Source organism: Triticum aestivum, chromosome 1A (genome assembly GCF_018294505.1).
Source record: "Triticum aestivum cultivar Chinese Spring chromosome 1A, IWGSC CS RefSeq v2.1, whole genome shotgun sequence".
Classification (NCBI taxonomy): Eukaryota; Viridiplantae; Streptophyta; class Magnoliopsida; order Poales; family Poaceae; genus Triticum; species Triticum aestivum.
The window spans coordinates 544,776,796-544,790,916 of NC_057794.1; the positions used below are offsets into that span (position 1 = coordinate 544,776,796).

The 14,121-nt window shown below is 50.0% G+C and overlaps 1 pseudogene; it reads left to right on the forward strand.

Moving 5' to 3' along the window:
• The first annotated feature begins 5,645 nt into the window (after window positions 1-5,645).
• LOC123045511 (uncharacterized) overlaps window positions 5,646-14,121 on the forward strand; it is a 14,606-nt pseudogene continuing 6,130 nt past the window's right edge.

The following is a 14,121-nucleotide window of genomic DNA, read 5'->3' on the forward strand; positions in this document are numbered from 1 at the left end:
GGCCTCAACTCATGTAGGGTTAAACCTACCCCTCGAAAACCGTCGAGGATGGCATCAACTCATGTAGGGTTAACCCTACCCCTCGACAACCGTCGAGGATGGCATCAACTCATGTAGGGTTAACCCTACCCCTCGACAACCGTCGAGGATGGCATCAACTCATGTAGGGTTAACCCTACCCCTCGACAACTGTCGAGGATGGCATCAACTCATGTAGGGTTAACCCTACCCCTCGACAACCGTCGAGGATGGCATCAACTCATGTAGGGTTAACCCTACCCCTCGACAACCGTCGAGGATGGCATCAACTCATGTAGGGTTAACCCTACTCCTCGACGACCGTCGAGGATGGCATCAACTCATGCTAAAATCCAGCAACACCATGATCATTTCAGCATGGTCATTTCAGCAAGATAAAGTATCATATGGATCATAATAACAGTGCATAACATCATATGGATCATAATAACAGTGCATAAAGTATCATAACAGCAAGATCGTTACATGAGTTTCTTGCTCCATAACATCAGACCAACATAAGTTGTTTCAAAATAACAAGTTTAGGCAGACCAACATCAGACCAACAGGAATAATGATCGACAAGGAAGCATTAGTTCCCTGAAGCATAAAAGTAATCTCTGAGCCTGAATGGTTTTTTCCTCTGTCTTGGTGGCAAGAAGGGTGCTGCTGGGGTAGCTGCTGCTGTTGAAGCTCTCCTTGTTGCTACACCAGATGTGCTTGCCCTTGCTGTTGGAGCTCTTGAACTGCTTGCCCTGCTTGCTGGAGGTCTTGAGCTGCTTGCCCTGCTTGCTGGAGCTCTTGAGCTGCTTGCCCTGCTTGCTGGAGCTGCTGAGGTAGCTGCCCTTGGTGGTGCTCTCCCAGCTGGTGATCCAGCAGTTGGAGCTGCAGCAGAAGATGGTGCAGCCCTTGGTGCAGAAGATGGTGCACCCCTTGGTGCAGAAGATGGTGCACCCATGTTTTCCTCCAACAAGAATAAAATGGCATATCAGAGCATTAATGGTACAATTTGGAAATCTATCTAAGGTCACATGTAATGCAAGGTACCTTGTGTTTGTTCTTCCTAGCAGCAAGTGTTGGCTTCAAAACATCCCTACAATTTCTGTATCTGTGGCCCTGCTTGCTACAGTTACTGCATGTAATTGTCCCCATCCTTGATGTTTCCTTAGGTTTAGGCACTTCAAATCTGCCCTTCCTCCTCTTTGTTTGTTTCCTACCCTTCTTCTTGTGGAAAACAGGGGGGGTCAATGTCTCTTGTAGCAGTTTTTGTCCATAGATTAGGTCCAGGAACAGGGTATATCATTGGCTTGTAGGCTTCCAAATACATTTCCTTCTTAAAGAACTGATGCACAAAATCTTCTGGATGTTGTTTGGATTTATAAATTGCAGAGACAACATGATTGCAAGGTATGGCTGTCATGTCCCATTTTCCACAGCCACAAGTCCAATCCTTTAAATTGACTGCATATGATTTCTCCCCACTGTTGACTTGATACAAATCTGGGCCTGCCATCAAAGCTTTGCAGTTCCTAGCCCATTCCTTGGACTCTGCCAGTTTTTCTGAATATGTAGGGGTAATTGTCCATCTAGCAATATCTCCCCCAATTCTCTTTTCATTAAACTTGACCATCAACTTAGACCTTACTCCTTCAAGCATTGTTTTAATGGGTTTTCCTCTAATATCTAAAATCATCCTGTTGAATACCTCACTAATGTTATTAACTACTAGGTCAGTTTTACAATTCTTGTCCATAGCATGCCTAGCCCATGTTTCAACAGGAATTCCCTTTAACCAAGCCCAAGTATCCTCACTTTCTTTCCTCATTTCTCCCATTGCAACATTAAAACCATCCTCAGTGTATGAATATGCAGCTGCATCCATATATTTCTTAAGTTCATCTCCTCTAAACCCAACATTTTGGAAATTTGCATAAATGTGCCTTAGACAGTATCTTTGTGGGCAGTTGGGAAAAATGTGTGTTATGGCATTAAGAAGGCCCTGGTGAAACAATTAATACCTAAGTTAAGATGCTAACTAGGTGGTCAAACTAAGGTTGCAAAGAATAGCAATCTAAGGTTTAGTAAATTTGCAAATGGAGCAACTCACCTTCTGCCTGTCTGAGATTATTGTGTAGTACCCAAACTGTCCACATTCTCCACCAATAGCAATCTTTAGTTGAGTTAAAAACCATGACCAACTTGCGGTGTCTTCCTTTTCAACCACTCCAAAGGCCAATGGAAAGATGTTATTGTTTCCATCTCTGCCTGTAGCAGCCAATATTTGTTGTCCTATATTCAGCTTCACAAAACATCCATCCAGACCTGAAATCAACATGATTTAATAGAATGCAGCAGAACAAATTAAAAATGCAATGAAAGAGAATAAATGAAGTGGAATAATTCTGACAAGAACATACCAATGAAAGGTCTACACCCTTTCAAAAATCCTTCTATTTGTGCTCCAAGACACATGAAAAGTCTATGAAATCTTGGATTGAGACTAGGGTGCTCTCTCACAACTCTTGTGGTGACAATGCATCTGCTCCCAGGGTTGGTGTCCAACACAGTTTGTAGATAGTCTCTGATCCTTGTGTATTGTGCTTCTTGATCACCTTGGACAACTGAAAGAGCTTTCTGCCTTGCCCTATAGGCCTTGTTCTTTCCAACCTCCACACCAATTTTCTCCTTTGTCTTCTCTATGACAGTTTCAACTCCTGCTCTAGGATCTGTCCTCATGCTATCCTCAATTGCTTTGCTACAAACCTTGTTGGAACCTTGCAGTTCTCACCAGATGGAGCACAGGTGTGCTCTAGTTGCAATTTCCTAATACAGAAAGTTTTTTCATTACCAATTAAAGAAGCAACCATGTGAAAGGGGCATCCTTTCTCAACACAGTCAACTATAATCACGTCTTTGTTGTTTCTGTGGTAATGAAAATTCCTCCTTTGAGTCACATGCAAGTTAACCAAAGCTCTTCTAAACTGGTACATATCCAGAAAACACAAATGCCAGCAAATTTGCTCCTGTGGGGTTAACCTGCTCTCATCATACCATTGCCTGGCCTTCCTCTTCTTTGCCCTGGATTTTCTACCACTTGAGGGCAAATAAACCTCCACTTCTACATCAGAATCATCTGGATGTGGCTGATCTATATCTTCATCACTTGAGGGGATATAGTCAGCCTCAAGTGCAGATTGAGAGCTGCAATGAGATCTACTTGTTGGGCCCCTCCTCACTGGCAATTTAAACAAAGGTTCTGGTGGAACAAATTCCTCTTCCTCCTCAGACTCACATAACAAGTCCTCTGGCTCTGAATCCCCTTCAAATTCTCTTTTCCTCTTCAAATCTTTTATTTTCTGGTGGAGATCAGCATCATCATCCACTTCCTCTCCAGCTACATCCTTCCCCATGCCATAATCAGATTCTGAACTCTCATCATCATCTTCAGAGCAGTCAGCATTTGTAACTTCTTTCTCCACAAACATTTCCTCCTCCATTTGAACTTCTTGCACTACTGGCATGTCATCAGCAAACTCATTGAGAAATGCATCTAGCTCATTGACACCTACAATGTCCTTCCCCTTTCTGACATTGCAACTCTCCTGAGTGAAAAGGTAATCTCCAATAGAATCTTGTGTATAAACACTTATAATAGGAATAGAGCACTCTGCTCTTTCACTGCACTGACTTGGATAGAGCACATCTGCATCATCTATATCATATACTTTAGGTGAACCAATCTCTGAAATAGGTATCTGCTTCTCAACTTCATCTCCATTGTTGATGTGCAACTGTGGCCTAAGTGATGTTCTTCCTTTCATAACTGTGATAGTGATACACCTTTTCTCCTCATATAATTCCAGCATTTCTTCTACATCTTCAGTACATTTAATCAGCTGCATTCCTTCAATTCCTAAACCATCTTCCTTCACATAGTACATGGAGTCCTTCTCATCATACCCCTCTGTCCCAATAAGAGCTAAAAGATTGATGTAGGTAATATCTGACTGACATAAGGTCCTTTCCAAATTGTCACAGCCATGGAAATGAAACCGAACATCCCATATGTCATCATCCAGACTGCAAACACAAAACAGAGCACATCATATTACGTTAACAATATATTCAGCTCATTGTAATTCAGTTAATAGTACACTACATCAACACCAAATAAGTTAACTGACAATTCAATCTACTCTAAATTCAGTATATACCATATTCACATAAATGCAGTTAACAGTACACTGAAGCAATACCAAATCAGTTAACTTATATTTCTCTCCAATTTAAGTTTTCAATATTGCAGAATCAATAAATTGATTAAATTCAGTTCAGTTAACTGAAATCTAGTGAACCAAATTACAGTAATTATCCTCAACAAAAAATTTGGACAGCATGTTCACATCTGAAACCAATATTTCTAAACCCTAGTTCCTAAACTGTAGAAATAGCGACACAGATTTATAAACCATAGTTCCTAAACAGCAGTGACAACACAAATTTATAAACCATAGTTCCTAAACAACAGTGGAAACCCTAATTTCTAACACATAATGCAAATAAATGTACAGACAGCGACACAGAACTCACTCTACGCCGCCGAGACCAGAAGTGAAGTTGTGGCTATTATGCGGATTCGCCTTCCAGACCTGCGCCAACCTTGCCGCCGCTGACATCTCGATGTCGTAGCTGCCGGGTTCCTGGGGGCGCTCATCTCCACCGTCGCACGCGGCCGCACCAGGGACGAGCGTGCACGCACACTGAACGTGGGAGAAAGATTTGTCCCCACCATCGAGGGAAGAGGAGTTCCCGTGGTCGTCCCTGCCATCTCCGGCAGAGCCGCCGCCGCCGCCGTCGGCGGCCATGGGTGAACACGATGGGGGTGAGTGGGAAGGAGGCGGCGCGGTGGGATTTGGGGGGAGTGGGGGGAATGGTCGACCGGGTTCGACCCGGTAGGGTTTTCTCTTGCGCCGTCTAACGGCGCTTGACGGGCGCCGTGTGCGCACAGGCCACGTGGCACCTGACAGCAGGCCCTGGACGTCAGGTTTGCCCTCAAACGGGACTGATCGAGTAATCAGCGTTTTTTGCAAACTGTTAGCACAAAAGTGGCGGTTTTTTGCAAAAAAAACGAAAGATGGTGGTTTTTTTATTTTCACGTCCCCAAATATGGTGGTTTTTTGCAATTTACTCGACCATAATAGGAAACAAGCAATCTCAGCCGCGTAGTTATGGGAGCCGGGATCGCACGTACAAGTTCAGTATTCCAGCCAAGCCATATGCGTGCCTGCAGCGATTGGAACGGAGCTGCATCTCGCGTGGGGGCAAACGTGAGGAGGCCGTGCGATGTCCAGCTGTACACGTGGCAGCAGATGACGTCTGGGTTGCAAAGGATGAGGTTTGCAACAGGTACGCACGGAATTCCCAGAAAGGCTGTCGTCTTTTCCATAGGCGAGTGAACAATATTTGGCTCAGCTTGCACGATGCTGGTCACTCGCAACTACCCAGATCCGAGTCAGTTTCCCTCATGAACACCAGAAATTAAAGAAAATCGCCGCTGAACTTCCCGCTCGATCAATGCCTCTATTTAGTCGCAAGCCCACCCCGCCGATCGAGTACGATAGTACTATATGGCTAGGACGGATGCCTTCCAACGCCGCCGGCTGTGCGCGGACGAGGACCGCCTCGGCGCCCTCCCCGACGATCTCCTCCTTGACATCCTGCGCCGCCTCGACACCCGCACCGCGCTCGGTGCTGCGGCGCTCTCCAGGCGTTGGACCAGCCTGCCCCGCGAGGTCCCCGTCCTGGACCTCAAGGTCAGCGACATACTGCCGCCGCGCTACCACCGGTGCTTCCGCCTCCGCGAAGATGCCAGGGATTCGAAAATCAGCTCCACCTTGTCTGACAGGAGGCTTCTAGAGGCTATCACCGCCCGGTACGAGCGCCGCGCCATGCAATCTATGGTCTGCTCCGTCAAGAGCCTCCTGGCCAGCCCCGCTCGCCGGCGCGTGGAGAGGCTGTCGCTCGAGGTCTTCGCCTACAGCATCTCGGCCTGCATCAACCGCCTGGTCGTGGACGCTGTCGATTCCTGGGGCGTCCGGGATCTAAAGGTTGTTGCCACCCCTACGGGGCCGCTCACGCGTCAGGAGCCGCCGGCCTACAGCTTCCCTCTTGGCCTCATCAGCAGGAAGCCCGGCGAGTCCCGACTATGAAGCCTCAAGCTTTCCAACTGCTTGCCCCCGCCGCTCCGGGGATTCAACGCGCTCACCACGCTCGTCTTGCGAGACTTGTCGGTCCCCACGCCGGCAGCCGCCTACGAGGAAGCGGTAGCCGCGTGCCCGCAGTTGCAAGTGCTACACATCCTTTCATGCGAGATCAAGATAAGTGCCTGCATGGTGGTTCTTGATGCGCCCAAATCGGAAATCAGGGAGCTTGTACTCGGCGGCAAGCTCATGTCGGTGGAGATCCGGTCTCTCCCGAAGCTCGAGAGTCTCGCTAGCCAGGAAGCTACCGTGCTGCTTTGCTCCGCCGCCGCCACCCCGTGCCTTGCACACGTGAGCCTCGCCTTCTCGGTTGGCCGACTGGAAGGGGGCGGTTTACCTGGACTAAACCGCTCCTATCGCGACTTCTTGATTCAGCGGCTCGTGCAGTTCTTCCAGGGCGCCATCACCATGAAGGATCTCGTCTTACGGTTTACTGGGCCAGAGATGTGGATCATGCCGAAGAATCCCTTCTCTGCAATGTCGAACCTGAGAAGGCTGCTGGTCGCCGACGTGCCTTCCTCATGGGACGCCTGATGAAGCCATGTACCTAGGGTAGGGGCACGGACCTGTCCAAGGAGCCCTACCCTAGGACATCCCTAGGAGAAGTCACCTTTCAATCGACTTGAAGGTATCCCACTCGACGGATTCAAGACACTCGACCAGAAAGCTATCACTTGACCATGAAGCCAACCACTCGACCGCCAGGAGACCTATAGTCACTCCACAGGCAAACGGTCAGCTGTTAAGTAGTCTTTATGGTCATTATAGCACTTTATTAGGGGCATTACCAGTAACGCCCGACCTTAAATGTACCTGAAAACCCTGCATTACTGAGGGCGGGAGGGGGCCGGCGAACTCTATATAAGCCACCCCCTCCTCAGGATGAAGGGTTCGCACCCCTGTTATTTACACGCCAGTAATCCAGTCGACCGCCTCCGGGCACCGAGACGTAGGGCTGTTACTTCCTCCGCGAAGGGCCTAAACTCGTACATCTTGGTGTGTTTACAACTTCCCAATAGCTGAGATCTAGCCTCTCCATACATACCCCCCCTACACAACTGTCAGAGTTAGAACCACGATAGTTGGCGCCCATCGTGGGGCAGGAATCTTAGCACCTGATTGGAGAAGTTGCGATTTTTCCGATCCCTTTGATCATGGTTTCGTGTGGAGTTTTGGTGGAGGGCCGCGAGATCCGCCTCGGCGCGCTCACGTCCGACGACTCCGCCTGGCTTCAGGAGGCGCCACTCAACATCGACGCGCTCCCCGTCCGGGGTGCGACGCATTTCCGCGCATGCGTTCGTGGCGTCCTCCTGCGGCAGCCGTCGACCCAGTATCGGTCGGCCCCCGTATCGTCTCCCCGCTCCGTCTCCCACCGGCGCAAGCGCTCCGGTCGGTCGAGGCTTCAGAGGTGGGTGAGGCATGCCGTGGCTTGCCAGTCGGCCGCCCCGCAAGTCACGGCAATCGAGCCCAACGAATCCCTCTGCGGCCTGTTCAACCTGTCGACTGGCTCCGCGGAGACCGCATCCGAGTGCGACAGCAGCGACCCAGCGGCTGAGATCCTGGCGGTTGATGGAATGCACAGTCCTCCCGGTTTCCCTCGCGCTGATGGAGGCGCGGGTGGGGGCGACCCGTCGCATCCCCACGATGAGTATCTCCCCGAACCGCTCACGTCATCACAGCGAGAGGAGCTTCGCCGCCAGAACACGGACGCACTCCGCACTCCTATCGTCAGAGAGACCCTCGAGGCCCGGGCCTTGGAGGACGCGCGCTTGGCTAATTTGGCCGAGCGCACTCGACTGGAGAATCTCCAGCGAGCACTCGACGAGCAAGCGCGTCAGCGGGCTCCCGAGTCTAGTCGATGCCAGCTCTTCCCGTCGACGCAGGTATACCGAACCCCAATTCAGAATTTGGCCACCGCGGCCCGTATAGCAGAATCGATTCAGCCCTCCCAGTTGGAGGCTGGCAGGGGCTTGTTACAGATCAGAGTGTTGCTTCGGGCGGCGGGAAACCAGAATTCCGCTGTTTCTCGGTCGCGGAATAGCATCCACAGTCGATACGTTGCAACAGATACAGTCCAGTCGGCTCACAGCCCGCGGTCGCCCCCGAGGCGTGAGGGACGTGGCGACCGGCATGATCAGTACAGAAGGAATGAGCAGTATGATCACCGATCCGATCGTGATGATCGACATCGAGTGCCAACCCCTCCCCCGAGGAGTGGGTCATATGCGCCTCGACATCAAGATGACAGGCGCCCTCATAGCGTTGGGCAGAGGATTCCCGTCGACCCCAGGGACCCAGGCTTTGACGCGAAATCTGTCCTCGTTCAAGGCTTGTTTGACAGGAACAGGGCTCATCGGGAAGGCCAGAACAGAGATGCACCCGCCAGCAGCAGAATACGTGTTTCAGGGCCAGAGTGTTTCAGTCGAGCCATCAGGGCCGTGGTGATTCCTCCCAACTTTTGGTTGGCGACTGGAGTCAGCAAGTTCACCGGTGAGTCTAAGCCTGACACTTGGCTCGAAGATTACCGAGTGGCTGTACAGATTGGCGGTGGCAATGATGAGGTGGCTATGAAGCATTTGCCTCTCCTGTTAGAGGGCTCGGCCAGAGCATGGCTGAATCAGTTAGCACCCAGAAGCATCTACACTTGGGAGGATCTCTCTCAAGTGTTTGTCACAATCTTTGAGGGAACATGCAAGTGACCCGCAGGCCTTACAGAATTGCAGTCTTGCGTGCAGAAGCCGAGTGAAACTCTGAGGGATTACATCCAGAGGTGGATCACTTTGCATCACATGGTTGAGAACGTACCGGATCACCAAGCAGTTTGTGCCTTTAAAGAAGGCGTCAAGAACAGAGAGTTGAACCTGAAGTTCGGTCGGACCGGAGAAATGTCCCTGAATCGGATGATGGAAATTGCCACCAAATACGCTAACGGAGAAGATGAAGATCGACTCCGGAGTGGCAAGCAGAAAGCAGTCGCCCAGGAAACCGGAGGCAATTCCAGTCGGAAGCAGAAGCGGAAGGCCGAACCAGCCGCCCCTGGGGAGGCCCTGGCCGCAACCCAGGAAAATTTCAAGGGAAAACCCAAAGGCCCCTGGAAGCCCAAGAAAGTCAAGGATCAAGATGGAAATGATGTTTTGGATCTGCCATGTCACATCCACACCAAGAAAGATGAGGAGGGTAATTTTATTTACCCAAAGCATACCACTCGACAGTGTCGGCTCCTGATCTAGCAGTTTCAGGGCAAACAGTCCAAAGATAAGGAAAAAGAGTCGGACAGAGTTGAGGACAAGGAAGATAGTGACGATGGATACCCCCAAATCAATTCCACCCTGATGATTTTTGTTGATGTCGAAAGCAAAAGTCGACTGAAAGTCATTAACCGTGAGGTGAATATGGTTTCTCCGGCAACACCCAGTTATCTGAAGTGGTCTCAGACTGCCATCACATTCGACCAGTCTGATCACCCTACACACATTGCCACCCCTGGGAGGCAAGCTTTGGTGGTCGACCCAGTTGTCGAAGGCACTCGACTGACCAAAGTCCTGATGGATGGTGGCAGTGGCCTGAACATATTGTATGCTGAAACATTGAAAGGAATGGGCATTCCGATGTCCAGGCTCAGTGCCAGTAACATGAGCTTCCACGGAGTCATTCCTATAAAGAAAGCCGAATCACTCGGCCAGATTGCTCTCGACGTGGTTTTCGGTGATTCAAAGAATTACCGTAGGGAAAAGTTGACATTTGAGGTTGTGAACTTCCAAAGTGCTTATCATGCTATTCTGGGCCGGCCAGCTTATGCACGCTTCATGGCTCGGCCATGCTACGTGTATCTCAAGTTGAAGATGCCCGGCCCCAGAGGTGTGATCACCGTTACCGGCAATCAGAAGAAAGCAGAAGAGTGTTTTCAGAAAGGATCAAAGATTGCTGACGCTCAGATGGCAGTTGTTGAGCTACAAGAGTACCAGAAGACTGCTGATCCGAGTGAATTGCTACGAGCCAAGAAGCCTGCTTCAGAATCTGCTTTTCAGTCGTCCGGTGAAACTAAGCCGGCTCACATTCACCCGACCGACCCCGACGCTGCTCCGACTCACATCTCGACGACGCTCGACTCCAAATAGGAAGAAGCGCTCATCCAGTTCCTCCGTGAGAACTGGGACGTCTTCTCATGGAAGCCTTCTGACATGCCTGGAGTTCCCAGGGGGCTGGCTGAGCACCGTCTACGAGTCGACCCGAAGTTCAAGCCTGTGAAAGAACATCTTCGACGGTCCGCCGTCCAGAAGAGGAAAGCTATTGGCGAGGAGGTGGCTCGGCTCTTAGCAGCGGAGTTCATCCGATAGATTTACCACTCCGAGTGGCTCGCCAATGTTGTCATGGTCCCAAAAAAGGACAAGTCACTTCGCATGTGCATTGACTTTAAACACATCAATCAGGCCTGCCCGAAAGATCATTTCCCTCTCCCCCGCATCGACCAGGTAGTGGACTCGACCGCAGGGTGTGAGTGTTTTTCTTTTCTAGATGCTTATTCAGGGTACCATCAGATCCGTCTGTATGGACCCGATGAGATCAAAATGGCTTTCATCACCCTATTTGGGTGCTTCTGTTAAGTCACCATGCCCTTCGGCCTCAAGAATGCTGGAGCCACGTTCATGAGGATGATTCAGAAGTGTTTACTCACTCAGATCAGTCGGAACGTAGAAGCATACATGGATGATATTGTGGTTAAGTCATGGAAAGGTTCCGACCTACTGATTGACCTTGCCGAAACCTTTGCTAACCTCAGGGGATACGATATCAAGCTCAATCCATCAAAGTGCACATCCGGAGTTCCAGGTGGAAAGTTACTTGGTTTTCTCGTTTCTGAACAAGGAATCGACGCCAATCCTAAGAAAGTTGGCACCATACTCCGGATGAAGCGCCCTGTGCGCGTACACGATGTCCAGAAACTTACAGGTTGCTTGGACTCTCTAAGTCAATTCATTTCTCGTCTCGTGAAAAGGCGTTGCCTCTTTACCGACTGATGAAGAAGTCTGACAAGTTCGAGTGGACTCCAGAAGCTGACACAGCGTTTGCAGAGCTCAAAGCTCTGCTCTCCACCCAGCCGGTGCTTGCTGCCCCAATCAGTAAAGAGCCTTTGCTATTGTACATTGCGGCCACGGGACAAGTTGTCAGTACAATACTCACGGTCGAGCGGGAACAAGAAGGAAAGGCCTTCAGAGTTCAGCGCCCAGTATATTATGTGTTTGAAGTTTTGACCCCTTCGAAGCAAAGATATCCCCATTACCAGAAGCTTGTATATGGGATCTACATGACCACGAAGAAGTTTGCACACTACTTCTCCGACCATTCCATTACAGTCGTCAGCGACGCTCCACTATCAGAGATCTTGCACAGCAGAGATGCAACTGGTCAAGTGGCTAAGTGGGCGATGGAACTCCTCCCCCTAGATATCAAGTTTGAAGCAAAGAAGGCTATCAAGTCCCAAGCAATTGCAGATTTCGTCGCCGAGTGGATTGAACAGCAACTCCCGACTCAAGTTCACTCGGAGCACTGGACCATGTTCTTCGATGGATCTAAGATGATGAACGGTTCCGGTGCCGGGGTAGTATTGGTCTCCCCCCGAGGAGATAAGCTCAGATACGTTCTCCAGATTCACTTCGATTCCTCCAACAATGAAGCAGAATATGAAGCACTCTTGTACGGGTTGCGCATGGCCATTTCACTCGGCGTCCGGTGCCTCATGGTCTACGGCGACTCAGATTTGGTGGTTAATCAGGTGATGAAGGAGTGGGACGTCAGAAGCCCAGCTATGACTGGCTATTGCAATGCAGTAAGAAAGCTAGAAAAGAAATTCAAGGGGTTAGAGCTTCATCACACCCCCTGACTGAAAAAGCAAGCAGCAGATGATTTGGCAAAGATAGGCTCCAAGAGAGAAGCCATTCCCAGCAATGTGTTTTTGGAGCACATCCGCTCGCCGTCAGTCCAGGAGGATCCCTTCGCAGAAGAAGCCCCGCAACCGAAAAGTGCCACAGATCCGACTGAAGTCGAAATTCCTGATGTGGTCGACCTAGTCATGGAGGTCTTGGCTATCACTCCTGACTGTACGGTACCATACATCGCATATATCTTGAGGAAAGAACTCCCGGAGGACGAGGAAGAGGCTCGACAGATCGTCCGCCGATCCAAGGCCTTCACAGTCATAAAGGGACAGTTGTATAGGGAAAGCGCAACTGGAATCGGTCAGAAATGCATAACACCAGAAGAGGGTCAGATGATCCTTAATGATATCCACTCGGGGACCTGTGGTCACCATGCGTCCTCTCGGACCATTGTGGCTAAAGCATACCGAGCAGGATTTTACTGGCCAAGAGCAAATGAGATGGCAAAAGAGATAGTCGACAAGTGTGGAGGCTGCCAGTTCTACTCCAACATGTCACACAAGCCTGCATCAGCCCTGAAGACCATTCCACTCGTCTGGCCCTTTGCTGTCTGGGGACTAGACATGGTTGGCCCACTGAGAACAGGCAGAAGTGGTTTCACTCATGTGCTTATGGCAGTCGACATGTTTACCAAATGGATTGAAGCTAAGCCTATCAAGAATCTTGATGCTTGCGCTGCTATCAGTTTCGTCAAAGGGCTAACATTCAGATATGGAGTCCCGCATAGCATCATCACTGACAATGGGTCAAACTTCGATTCGGACAAGTTCAGAGCTTTTTGCGCCTCTCAAGGCACTCGAGTCGACTACGCATCGGTCGCCCATCCCCAGTCGAATGGACAAGCTGAAAGAGCAAATGGTCTGATTCTCAAAGGACTAAAGCCTCGACTGATGCGTGATCTCAAGCACGCGGCAGGTGCTTGGGTCGACGAGCTTCCGTCAGTTCTGTGGGGATTGAGGACCACCCCGAACCGGTCGACTGGAAGAACTCCATTCTTTCTGGTTTATGGAGCCGAAGCAGTTCTGCCAAGTGATCTTCTTCACAACGCACCCCGAGTCGAACTTTATACCGAAGATGAAGCAGAACAAGCCCGGCAAGACGCAGTCGACCTCCTAGAAGAAGAAAGAGAGATGGCCATGATCAGATCGATCATTTATCAGCAAGACTTGCGTCGATTCCACGCCAGGAATGTCAAGAGTCGAGCCTTCCAAGAAGGGGATTTGGTCCTCCGAGTGGATCAACAGAAACCACACAAGCTTGCTCCTACTTGGGAAGTCCCCTTCATCATCACCAGAGTCCTCCACAATGGAGCGTATCACCTCTACAATGTTGATCGCCAGATCAACGAGCCACGAGCTTGGAATGCGGAACTACTCCACCCCTTTTACACTTGAGTTCTCCCTTGGACGGGATGTAATAAGAAAAAAAAATCCCGCAGTTCATTTTTATCAAAGACAAGAGTGTTTCAATAATTGCTGTCACTTTTGTTTGAGTGCGAAATCCCTCAGTGGGTTACTTAGCTGCGAATCCGTTTCACCTAAGTTTGAAAAATCCTACCGAGAGGAGAGCCAGACTCCCACTCGGGGGCTTAGCTACAGCCCAGTGCTTGCCTAAAATCCTACCGAGTGGAGAGCAAACCTCCCACTCGGGGCCTTAGCTGCAGTCCAGCACTCGCCTAAGTTCTCTCACTTAGAGACTTAGCTGCAGTCCAGCACTCGCCTAAGTTTGAAAAAATCCTACCGAGCGGAGAGCGATCCTCCCACTCGGGGCCTTAGCTGCAGTCCAGCACTCGCCTAAGTTCTCTCACTTAAAGACTTAGCTGCAGTCCGGCACTCGCCTAAGTTCTCTCACTTAGAGACTCAGCTGCAGTCTGGCACCTGCCTAAGTGTTTAAAAATCCTACCGAGT